Source organism: Eurosta solidaginis, chromosome 1 (genome assembly GCF_040869045.1).
Source record: "Eurosta solidaginis isolate ZX-2024a chromosome 1, ASM4086904v1, whole genome shotgun sequence".
NCBI classification, from domain to species: domain Eukaryota; kingdom Metazoa; phylum Arthropoda; class Insecta; order Diptera; family Tephritidae; genus Eurosta; species Eurosta solidaginis.
This window is the reverse complement of record NC_090319.1, coordinates 343,376,271-343,388,388: the sequence shown is the minus strand read 5'-3', so window position 1 is coordinate 343,388,388 and position 12,118 is coordinate 343,376,271. Positions and strand designations below refer to the sequence as shown.

At 36.4% G+C, this 12,118-nt stretch overlaps 1 protein-coding gene across 4 annotated transcripts in view; it reads right to left on the bottom strand.

Moving 5' to 3' along the window:
- Positions 1-12,118, bottom strand: part of LOC137237972 (ABC transporter G family member 23) — a 193,707-nt gene that overhangs the window by 127,362 nt on the left and 54,227 nt on the right. The window contains exon 1 of one of the 4 annotated variants that reach the window (XM_067762437.1): positions 8,969-9,098. The exons of 1 other annotated variant lie outside the window; for it this stretch is intronic. The gene's annotated coding sequence lies outside the window, so the exon portion shown is untranslated. Of the gene's footprint in view, positions 1-8,415; positions 8,607-8,968; positions 9,099-12,118 lie in introns of those variants that run through there. 2 more of the 4 variants (XM_067762440.1, XM_067762438.1) reach the window with 2 other exon arrangements.

Genomic DNA, 12,118 nt, shown 5'->3' with positions numbered 1-12,118 from the left:
CACCAATACAACACAGTCAGCCCGCATTTATATTCTAGATGTGTACCCCGTATAGCATACCTCCTAAGCTTGCACTTACACAGGGCCGCATTCACCATCAACGGGCCCTAGGCAACCATCAATTTGGGGCCTTGTTTCACGCCCGTTCCCTTCTTTTTTCGATTAAAATATGCAAACTTATATCTTTCATAAAAATTTTATTGTCACAATGTAATAATTCAATAAAATTACTATCTACAATTTAAACATATCGTATTCTACATTTGTATTCGGCAAATTCATCAATTATATCATCAATATAGATTTTGTTCAATAAATCTGCCTCAATGCAAAGTATACCTAACATTTCGGGTCACTCTTGTCGCGTTGTTTTGATTCCTTTTAATTGCGAGAAGGATGTTCGGCAGAACAATTTGTGATCATCAATGTTAAAAAAATTCGAAGAGCTATTTCTGTGTTAGGAAATACATCGGCTAATTGATCTTCCATTAGAATCTTATACAAATGACTATGAGTTTTTTGTGCATCAATGTATCTGGAGTTCACGTAACTTTGGAATTGTTTCATTTCGATGAAAACATTTTCCAAATTTCTAGAATAAAAAATAACTAATTTATTTATAGCTTCGTGGAGGTCTCCATTACTTAGAGAAAAGTTGATGAGAAATGCAAATCTCTCTGAAATTTCCATAAACTTTCATTGTGAAAATTGTCGATGATTTCGAGGAAACCTTTTGTCCTAAAATCATCTCTAGGCGAAAGTTCTCCTTCTGGAGCATTTCCGTCATTAGGTTGTTTTTTTCTACGGCGAGAACGTTTTACGATTTCTGTATAAACTGCACAGGGTAATAACTGTTTTTTTTTTTTCTTAGAAATCATTGAACTTTTCACGGAATGAAATTAACTCTCTTCTAACGAACCCTTTTGATTGCGCTCAATTGAGTTTTATTTATTTGAGTAAAAATTATTTTCAGTTCTGATTATATTTTTCTTTCAATCTCTAGAATTTTATGTTTGTAAGAAAATTTTAGAAGTCTTTTTAATTTTTCGGGAGCCCCAGGCAACTGCCTATTCTGCCTACTTGTTAATCCGGCCCTGCGCTTACATCTTACGCTTATATTCAGTATTACCCCATACCGTAAGCAAAGACTTTTAGTTTATACATCAAAAATATTAAGTAATATTCACTTCGTTAATAATTTTTGTTTATTTTAAATCTACACCATGTGAACAGGCAGGAAAATAAAAAAGATCTAGTTTTTGTCCGCAGTGTTTGCATCATTTTATTAACAAACAAACAAATACGGAATTTTTCAACCTTACGGAAATTAAGACGATGAATAACTGTAACGTTTTAAATTTGCTTTAGTTTCAATAATTTCGTTTGTTTTTGTAATTAGCTTTTTCCTTACACGAATTCCATCCGGCTCTTACTATTAACCCAACTTTGGGTTTAACTCTCTGTCTCACAAGAGATTTCGTCCACTTCTGTCGAACGATAAGTGAGATGTATGCATAAATCTTCTTTGCCAATATCAGGTTTCCAAAAAAGCCTATCGAATTAGCTACTTTCTATATACAAAAATTTTATCCTCTTCCACACTTTTCGTCACATCCCCTTAGTATCTTCCAGCCCTATCGAAATAAGTAATCACAATTCGGCTATACGAGCCGGACCCGTGCGCATCTTGCGCTACAAATATAGAAGTTTCTTTAAATACCAACAGAAATCAGCTGTTCTATCAATCAATTAAAACTTACAACTGCGCTGCCATCTAGCGTCTGGTAGCAACTGTCGGTAATGAAGTTCAAGTATTCACAATAGTGCATTGTACAAGTAGTCTTCGTTTATTTTTAACAAATTATTTTAATAAAGTATAGCTAAACAAAAGAACTGCGGCCAAACTTGCCCAAAGCTCGCTAATAGCCCGAATCTCCATCTTTGCAATCAACACTTTATTTATAGATTTGGATTCCAAATAAGAGCGGAAAGGGACCCGTACATAAAACCAACAATTAAAAATAATATATATGATATTTGGAAGTCATTTCTTCAGAAATGTCGTATAGAATTAATGACTTGCCCGATAGAAAATGCTGGCAAGAAAGTATAATTTGTCGTACGGCATTCCGAAAGTTTCCTAGGTACATAACTTGCTTTTAGTTGTAAATTAAATGATCGGACCACACCACAAACTTTTTATGACAAAGGTTTTTTAATTTTATATTAATGTAGTTACACATATGTATGTATAAATATACATAAATAGCTAATGCTTTTCTACTAATGTGTAAAAATTTAAGCGCTTATATGAGGTAATTGACCATCAAACTTTACTTAACAGTCTAGGCTTCACACACGCTTGTTGACATGAACATTTTAAAGACTAAAAATTCGTGTAAGCCGCTACCAGTGCTGCTTTGGAACTTATATCTAGGTTAGGTTGAACTGGCCGGTCACTGAGGATCTCACATAGACTAAATGAGTCTGTAGTTTTACCAGAAGTTTGTTTAACGACCAAACTGAAAAACTCCATCAAAAACCAGGACCTATGTTATAAAATTGCTCCGCACTATTGGAAAATACTAGAAGCTTTCTCGTACCTATGACATGAGCTGCTTCTAGATCTGGCAGCTGTTTACTCCTAATAGCTTGAGTCTGATAAGCGCAGAGCATGAGCACAAAACGTGTTGGATCGTTTCCTCCTTAAACCTGCACTTCCTACATTTTCTATCACTGACCAAGCCTAATTTAAAGGCATGTGGCGACAGAAGATTGTCCAGTCAGAAAACCCGTCATGAGTCTACAGTCCTCTCTTTTTGTTTATGATAAGAATAACTTTGTTAGTCTAAGGTTCTAAGACCTGTACATGATTTCGAGTCTTTGCAGACCCTCGCTTGGGCCCATGTCTTTCCCGCTTGGTTGATCATGTGCACCTCTCGCACCTGCTGTTGTTGGAAATTAAGAATCAGAAATCGTTTACATAAGCAAAGCACTTGGTAAGGTATTCAGGTTTAAGTTTAAATTCTTTTCTTTCTAGAATTTCGTTGGCTGTAATATTTTTGTATGATATTTGGTTAGACTTACATGAAATATAAAAGTGCAAAGAAAAAAAAAATTATTTAAATAGAATTTAATACAACTAAGTAAAATAAAAGGGAAGTCCACGGAGACGGCCTTGCATGCAGTTGTCTCCCAAATCGAGAAATCCTTGGCGTACAAGGACTTCACACTCATAGCTTTTCTCGACATTGGGGGAGCTTTCAACAATGTTACGCCCTCTACGATAACTGATGCACTAATCGGCTTGCGGGAAGATCCGGGGTAGTGAAACTTGTTCAGCAGTACTGTTGCGAAGAAAGGTTCATGCTAACCTGGCAGGCTCTACGGTGGTCAAACACATACGGGAGGCACCCCACAGGGTAGGGAATTTCTCCATTTATATGGGTTGCCACACTTAATGAGCTCTTGGTTCTTCTTGAGATGGACGGTTGCGCCAAGTTAATCGCATATGCTGATGACCTTGCGTTGTTAGTTAGCGGGAAGTTTCCGCAGACACTATGCGATATAATCCAGACAAAGCTGAGACTGGTGGAAAACTGGTCCAGGAGTAAATGTCTATCGGTCAATTCAGCCAAAACTGAACTGGTTCTGTTCACCAGGAAATATAAGATACCTGCGTTACAGCTACCGGTGCTAGCGGGTATGACCCTGACGCTGAGGGACTCTGCCAAACACCTAGTAGTAATTTTTGATAGGAAATTATCCTGGAGGGAAAACGCGCAGGAGCATGTGAAAAACACAACGGCGGCACTGTACAGCTGTAGGGGAGCTGTTGCGCGAAGATGGGGACTGTCACCGGATATTACCCTGTGGCTCTACACCGCTGTGGTTAGACCAATTATTTTATAGGGGGCAGTGGTCTGGTAGACGAGCTTAGATACTAAATCAAACCTACGGGTATTCCAGAAGGTACAAAGAAGTGCTCTAATCTGCGTGGGGGGTACTCTGCGCACGACCCCTGCAGAGCGCTGGACACTATTTTTAATGCGTTTCCAATAGATTTAATGGACAAACAATGTGCGGCCTTTTCTGCTATGCGGCTGCGAGAGTTATCCGCATGTAGAGACAATGTGGATGGTCATGCAGCCATCCTTAATTATCTGGATTCGTCTTCGTCAGACTATTGCGCTCCGACTGTATTTATCAATATGAAGTACGAGGTTATTATCCTGGATAGGGATTATTGGCTGAAGGAACCGCCGGACGGTAGAGAATTGCCGCAAATGTCTTAACGAGATCGCTGAGCAACCTCAGTCAGGTGTGGGTGCTTGGACACTCGGATATACCAGACAATGAGATGGCTGACGAACTTGCGTTCCGCTTTCGTCGTCCGGGAAGGGATTGAGCATGCCGCTCGCTACCTGAACGCTCATTTTGAAAGGGATATTTCTTAGAGAAGCGGGTGAGAGATGGAGCAATCTTGAATCCTGCTACCACTCTAAGCTCGTGTGGCCTGAATGGGACGCGAGACGCACAAAAAGTCTCCTTCTTCTTGATATGGGGGGCGGGGGTGGGCATATCTCTGGTGGTTGGACTTATAACCGGCCACCTAGCAATCGGGAGGCACGCACAACGGCTGGGTGCTCCTTATAATGATTATTCCAGGAGCTGCAAAGACGAAGAGGACATAGAAACAGTTAAACATTTTCTGTGCGATTGTCCCGCGCTTTGGCACAAGAGGAAGAAATCTCTGGGATCTCCTTCTTTGACGATCTTTGTGATCTGACTAAGTTGGAACCTAAGAAACTCCTGACGTTTGCTGTATCGACCTGTTGGTTTGAGTCGGGGAGAGATACACGTGGTATCACAATGGGACCTTTTTGGACCTAAGTAAAATAAAATAAACCGTAAATTAAATAAAATAAATTAGAGTAAAATAAAATAATAGTCATTCAAGACGAAGTTGTTGCAACAAGAAACAATTGCAAATATGTAATTCGAGCTCCCATTAAAAATGATAATTATAGACGATACCAAAGGCAGTCTGAAACAATTCCGGTGCATGTGTTACATTGGCGGCTACCGAATACTTAACAAGGCATAGCCAGGTAGCAAAGATCGTACATCAAACACTAGCACTGCTATGATCTAATTACAGCGGGTTGCCCTTACTACACCTATACCCTAGAGGTAATGCTAGAAACAGTGCCTTAAAAATTTTTTGCGGCCGGTCTATTCCGACAGATCATACTATGCCACATAACCTTCCTGATATAACGGTCGTAGATAAGCAGGAGAATCAGGCTTACCTAATAGACATACATACATAGGTGTACCAAAACCTCAAAACTTTATACGGGGAAGCTCGGAAAAAATTTAAGTCTGGCACACGTAATAAAAGGGATGTGGAAGCTGCACAAAGTCGGCATAATACCTATTTTAATACCATCAACTGTAGTAATCCCGAAATCACTAAACTGTAGCCTTGAGAAGCTTCAACTTGCCGAAAAGCGACGAGCGATACAGAAGGCTGTTATTTTATCGACAAGGTCTATATTTAGATAATATTTTTAAAAATACATTAAGCTGCGATAATTTACGTTCTCTGAGTGTGTCTTGCACTCGCTAAACTGCAAATTCGGATATTAGTAGTGACTATCAGGAAGCAGCAAGCAGTATAGGTGGCGCTTTGTATACATTCAGTCTTTGTGAGATCCTCACGGACTTGACAGATCAACATAACCTAAAGTTTAATTTAAGGTTCTAGAAAAAGATGTTCCCTTTATTATATGCAAAATTTACAAAATTCGCAAAAACTTAAGGAAGTTGGGCATTTTTATACTCAGCTGAGTAGAGCTCACAGATTATATTAATTTTGTTCGCATAACGGTAATCCGTAACGGCATAAACTAATCGAGATAGATATAGGCTTCTATATATCAAAATGATCTGGGCGAAAAAAGAAATTCATTTAGCCATGTCCGTCCATCCGACCATCCGTCCGTCCGTAAATACGATAACTTGAGTCAATTTTGAGGATTCTTAATGAAATTTGGTACGTAAATTCCTGGGCACCCATCTCAGATCGCTACTTAAAATGAACGAAATCGGGCTATAACCACGCCCACTTTTTCGATATCGAAAATTTCGAAAAACCTAAAAAGTGCGATAAATCATTACCAAAGACGGATAAAGCGATTAAAATTGGTAGGTGACACAGAATAGAAAATTAGTAAAATTTCGGACAGTGGGCGTGGCACCGAAAACTTTTAAAATAAGGTAATTCAAAAGTTTTGCAAGCTGTAATTTCGCAGTCGTTCAAGATATCCTGACGAAATTTGGCAGGAATGTTACTGCTATTACTATATGTGTGGTGAATAAGATTTAGCAAAATCGGATGACGAATACGCCCACTTAAAAAAAATTTTAAAGTTAAATTTTTACAAAAAATTTTATATCTTTACAGTATATAAGTAAATTATGTCAACATTCAACTCTAGTAATGTTATTGTTGCAAAATACAAAAATAAAAGAAAATTTCAAAATGGGCGTGGCTGCACCCTTTTGTCATTTAATTTGTCAGAATACTTTTAATGCCATAAGTCGAACAAAAATTTATCAATCCATATGAAATTTGGTAAGGGCATAGCGTCTATGCCGGTAATTGTTTTCTATGAAAACGGGCGAAATCGGTTGAATCCACGCCCAGTTTTTATACACAGTCAAACGTCTGTCCTTCCGCTCGGTCGTTAACAAAAATCGATATATCTTTACTAAACTTAGTTCACGTACTTATCTGAGCTCACTTTGTCTTGGTATTAAAAATGGGCGAAATCCGACTATGACCATGCCCACTTTTTCGATATCGAAAATTTCGAAAGTTTAAAAAAATGCAATAATTCTATACCATATAAGAAAAAAGGTATGAAACGTGGTGATTAGATTGGTTTTTTGACGCAAAATATAACCTTAGAAAAAACTTTGTAAAATGGGTGTGCCACCTACCATATTAAGTAGAACAAAATGAAAAAGTTTTGCAGGGCGAAATCAAAAGCCCTTGGAATCTTGGAAGGATAACTGTTCGTGGTATTACATATATAAATAAATTAGCGGTACCCGACAGATGATGTTCTGGGTCACCCTGGTCCACATTTTGGTCGATATCTCGAAAACGCCTTCACATACACAACTAAGGGCTACTCCCTTTTAAAACCCTCATTAATATCTTTATTCTGATACCCATATCGTATAAACACGTTCTAGAGTCACCCCTGGCCCACCTTTATGGCGATATCTCGAAAAGGCGTCGACCTATACAACTATGGCCCACTCCCTTCTAAAATTCTCTTAAATATCTTCCATTTAATACCCATGTCATAAAAACACATTCCAGGGTTACCCTAGGTTCATTTTCATACATGGTTATTTTCCCTTATTTTGTCTCCAAAGCTCTCAGCTGAGTATGTACTGTTCGTTTACAGCCGAACTTTGCCTTCCTTACTTGTTGTTAATAAAAAACACGGACAATAATATTTTCTTTGAAAGAAGTACGAATGTGGAAATTAAGATAAACAAAATATTATAGGCTTATACTTAAATTTTTAGTTACTTAATTTGGTGAAGTTTTATTTTGAATAGATCGTTGTTTTTTTCGATTTTTGTTCGGTTTTCGAATTTCAAAATATTCTGTTCAGTGCTGTTAAAGGTTTGGTTCAAAGTCCTAAAATAGCGGGTGTTTCGGTTTATGAACCGAACATACCTCTTCGTGTATGTCTATTTCGGAACGTGACCACGTCATCTGCAGATTCATTCCCTTCAATATTACTGTACTAATACATTAAAGGCAGTGACCAGACTATCCTGGAGCAGTTCAGGCAGCTCTCTGTATGGCATAGACCTACACCTGGAAGACACTGCATGATTCTGGAAGTTGGTCCGATTGATATACCTATAAATGCTTCGGATACATTCCCGCACCAGTTCTCTTTTGCATATTCAAGCCGTTTGTGTAGATTGTAATGCCCCTACCACTGCCTAGGCCTTCCTCCCATTACTTCCTTGAAGTATATCTATGTTCTGCGCCTGGAAGTCGGACACCGAATTGCTATGGTCGGTGTCGGACTTTAGGTCAGTTAGTATTCCGTTTAATCATATTAGATTGATTGCCACATATAGGATTCTTCTATTCGTAGAGTTCCTTTGATTCATAATACTGAGAGCCTTTTCAATTCAAATGTTTTTGCATAGATTAAGTAGCCTTCACAACGAATATAAATATATATTTTTTACTTAAACATATACCCACATCCTTCTATTTATATGCACCACTTTTTTTATATTTAACAATTGCACAATGTTGAAATACTTGTGGAATCTAAAATGCCTTTATACTAGTTAAAAGTAGATACATACGTACATATATGCTTGTGTGTTCATCTGTTGCTAGTACCGAATACGCTTTGTTGCAAATCACACTTGCGGATTACACAAAAAAAAATCAATTAACACATTTTGTAATATTTGCTATTCCACTTTTTAGATGGTTTTTGGTTAATCAGCAATGCAAAACACACACACATGCACATACATAAATGCAATCATTGACTTACATATCCATTTATGCATAATAAAGTTATTGCTGATATATACACATACAAAAGTTCGTGTCTTAAGTCTTTTGTTCATGAAACGCAGCAACCAAATTAGGAAGCTTCAAATCAGCTATGCAACAAACTACAACGAAATTATCGTTTTAAATTAATTTAAAAAAATGAATATATATATTTGCACATGAAGGCATTTCTGTCACTATTTTGGTTGTGCATTTACAAAAATCAATTAAATATATTTTTTGTATAAATATATATATTATAATTATTATTCACCACATAAATAATTTATTGTTTGTATTTTTAAAAACGTAAAAACGGAAGCGTTTATTTTATCTTCAAACTTTTTTTCATACCATAAAACCAGGTGATTTAGCAATTCCTTCACTTCCTTCACACCAACAAAAAACTACAACGGTTGCGATTGCACACCGTACTAAGCTTCGCGTATAAGAGACAATTCGTAACTGAAGCCAAGCATTCGTGCCAACGACTGACAAACCGCAAAGCTGAATCAAAATCAAAATGTTAAATTACAAATTTAGCTTCCACATCTATATGTACAGCGTATGTATGTATGTTATTATGTGTGTGGCCAAAAATGTGCAATCGTATAGAAGTTAATATGTATACAGTTATTTATAAAAAATTTCAACAACAAATTTATTTCAATTCCATTGACCACATTAAACGTTCATGCGCTGATTTTATGCGGTGCAGTGCAATAACACTCAAAAAAATAAGTGTAATTGATATGTAAGCATCTTTGCTCATGTTATGGAGAAACCCTGAATGTAAGCGTAAGGTATAAATGTAAGCGTAAAAGTAGTATTTGTAAGTAGTATGCTAAAGGCGGGATACATGTAAAATACTGTATATAGTATACTGTATGGAGTAATAATGAATAAGAGCTTAATTAGAGCGAAATCATACAGCAAGTCAAGGCAAACACGTTACATACTGTGGCGAATGTTGACAGCACGAGGCTAGTTAATAATCACGCAACAAAAAAAACATGAAGCCGCCACTCTTATATACATACAGGGCAACGAGGAGATACTCGCAACACATGTAATCATCAGCCGAAGTAGTACTCACGCATACATCATATGGCTATAAGAGAGACATAAACTACAAATAGGTATACATGTATATAGCTAATAACCAAGCAAGGGATACAATTGTTCTGGAATACAGTTTCGCGAAATGACTAGACCTTAGGAGAAATGGATGAACGAGAAAACTCAGAGTATAAAAGCAGCGCAATCTGAGGAGTCAGTAATCAGTTTGATTTAAATACGCTGTCAGTTGCGAAGTATAATTGTGAAGTAAAATTGTACTACTCCCAAACTAATCTAATAAAGACCATTTTGCAAAACAGAATATTGGAGTTATTTATTCGACAGTTCAGCGATACGAACGTTAGAAGAAGGTTGGAAATAAGCGGAATTTTCCAAAAATTCATTATAATACATATAAGTTAAAGACTCTGAGCATATGTACAATTTTCATGCATGCAAGTGTACGGGGAGATGTATATATCGTTGCTTTAGTGGAAATAAAGATACAAAATGTGTTTACAAGATCAAAACACGTGGTTAGGTAGGTGGGGGTATCTTGACCCGGGCGCTACTCACAGGGGAGCGCCAAATGGTCCGCAAAGAAGAACTTCCTGGATAATTTGTATTTTTAACTATTATAACTGATTTCTGGGAAAAAAATTCCATACTAAGAAATGCATGCATATATCCGGAATACTTGCGACAGGTTGTGGTATAAATGAAAGCATATATCTTTTTCTCACGTTCAAAATATTTTTCCCCGGGCGCAAGAAAACCTCACTACGCCACTGGTTAGGTATTTGGTTTTAAGTTGAAATTTGTTTCTTTTTAGGGTTTTATTGCGTATGCGTTTTTGTACATTATTTGGTTAGATTTATATGAAATGGTAAAGTGCAAACAAAGAAAAAAATTAAGTAATTAAGCTAAATTAAATTAAATAAACTCAAATAAAATAAAATAGGAAAAAATTACACAAAATAGAATAAAAGAAAACTAAACGAAATAAAACAACAAAACAAAGTAAATTGAAATAGGAAAAATCAAGGCGAATTCAGCAGCAGGTGTTGTTATTCCAACAGCTAATTTCTTCTTCTTGGTTATTTACCATACAGCGCCGTGTACTTTAATATGTCAGTTAATCGAAATCAATTAAAATTTTCTTTTGAGTTGACATTCTTCTGCACGGCGAATTGGTTGAATTCGCTTTGCCACCACCTGGTATGGATTCGCCTTGGAACAAATTTTTATAAATAACTTTAAGATCGCTGCTTCGAATCGAGCTCAAAGTGTAACAATAATTATTTTATTTTATTTTATTATTGTTATGATACATTTGTTCTTAAATGAAAAAATTGTTTAAATTAGAACAGAAGAAAGAAAAAATTGTGACAAGTGCCAAAGCTCGTTGTACAGATCCATTTTGGGAACGCTAAATTTCTTCATCGGCAACGTTTAGGCACCGCTGCTATAACCATTCAGCTATCACAGAGGTTGTTTGTTTGTCTTCATTATTTCTACTTCTATCCTGTTTCTTGCCAATTGATTTTCACAGCGCTGCGACATGTTGCAGAAACGATATGAAATTGGGCTTATTTTATGATGCCATAGTGTCATAATAATTGACACTTTTTTCCCCGTGCTCTGGCAGTTGTCAACATTTTTTCTTTCTTCTATTCTAATTTAAAAAATTGTTTCATTTAAAAACAAATGTATCATAAAAAAATAAGATAAAATAATTACTGTTAGGCCTTGAGCTCGATTTGATCCAGCGATCTTACAAGTCAGTAGGCCGATATAGTAACAAAAATTTTTTAATTAATTTAGTTTTATTTTTTTTTTGGAAAAAAGTGAAACAACTCGACATCAGGACGAACAAGACAACATCTCCTTCGATTATACCTTCTAAATCTCTTCAAAGCCGTTTCTCCTAGGAGTGGGAGTCGACCCCAAACTCTTGCGATGGTTGAACGGTTACAACACCTTCAGCCAAACCATGCCTTAAGTTGTGTAAATTTCCCCTTTTCCTTTGTATAGTTTATTCTTTGTTTTATATCAAGGTTACGCTTCTGTTGGCGGGTCATTACAACTGGTTTTGCTTTGTTCTTTTTACAGAAGTACAAAGAATTAACCAATTATGTCTATTTGTATTATTAAGCGGGGAGAGGCCTAATTGATTTTAATTTATGAAAACATTTTTTTTGTGTGCTTTAATTAATAGTCATCAGGGCGGACCGATTTTGTTATCAAAAATTTATCGATTCATTATCGAAAGGTAGCAGATTTCATTATCATCATATATATTATTTCTAATTACTGTTTTTATGTACGGCTCCCTTTTTCGCTCTTATTTGGAATCCAAATCTATAAACAAAGCTTTGGTTGTAAAGATGCTGATTCGGGCTATTAGCGAGCTTTGGGCAATTTTGATCGTAGTGCTTTTGTTTA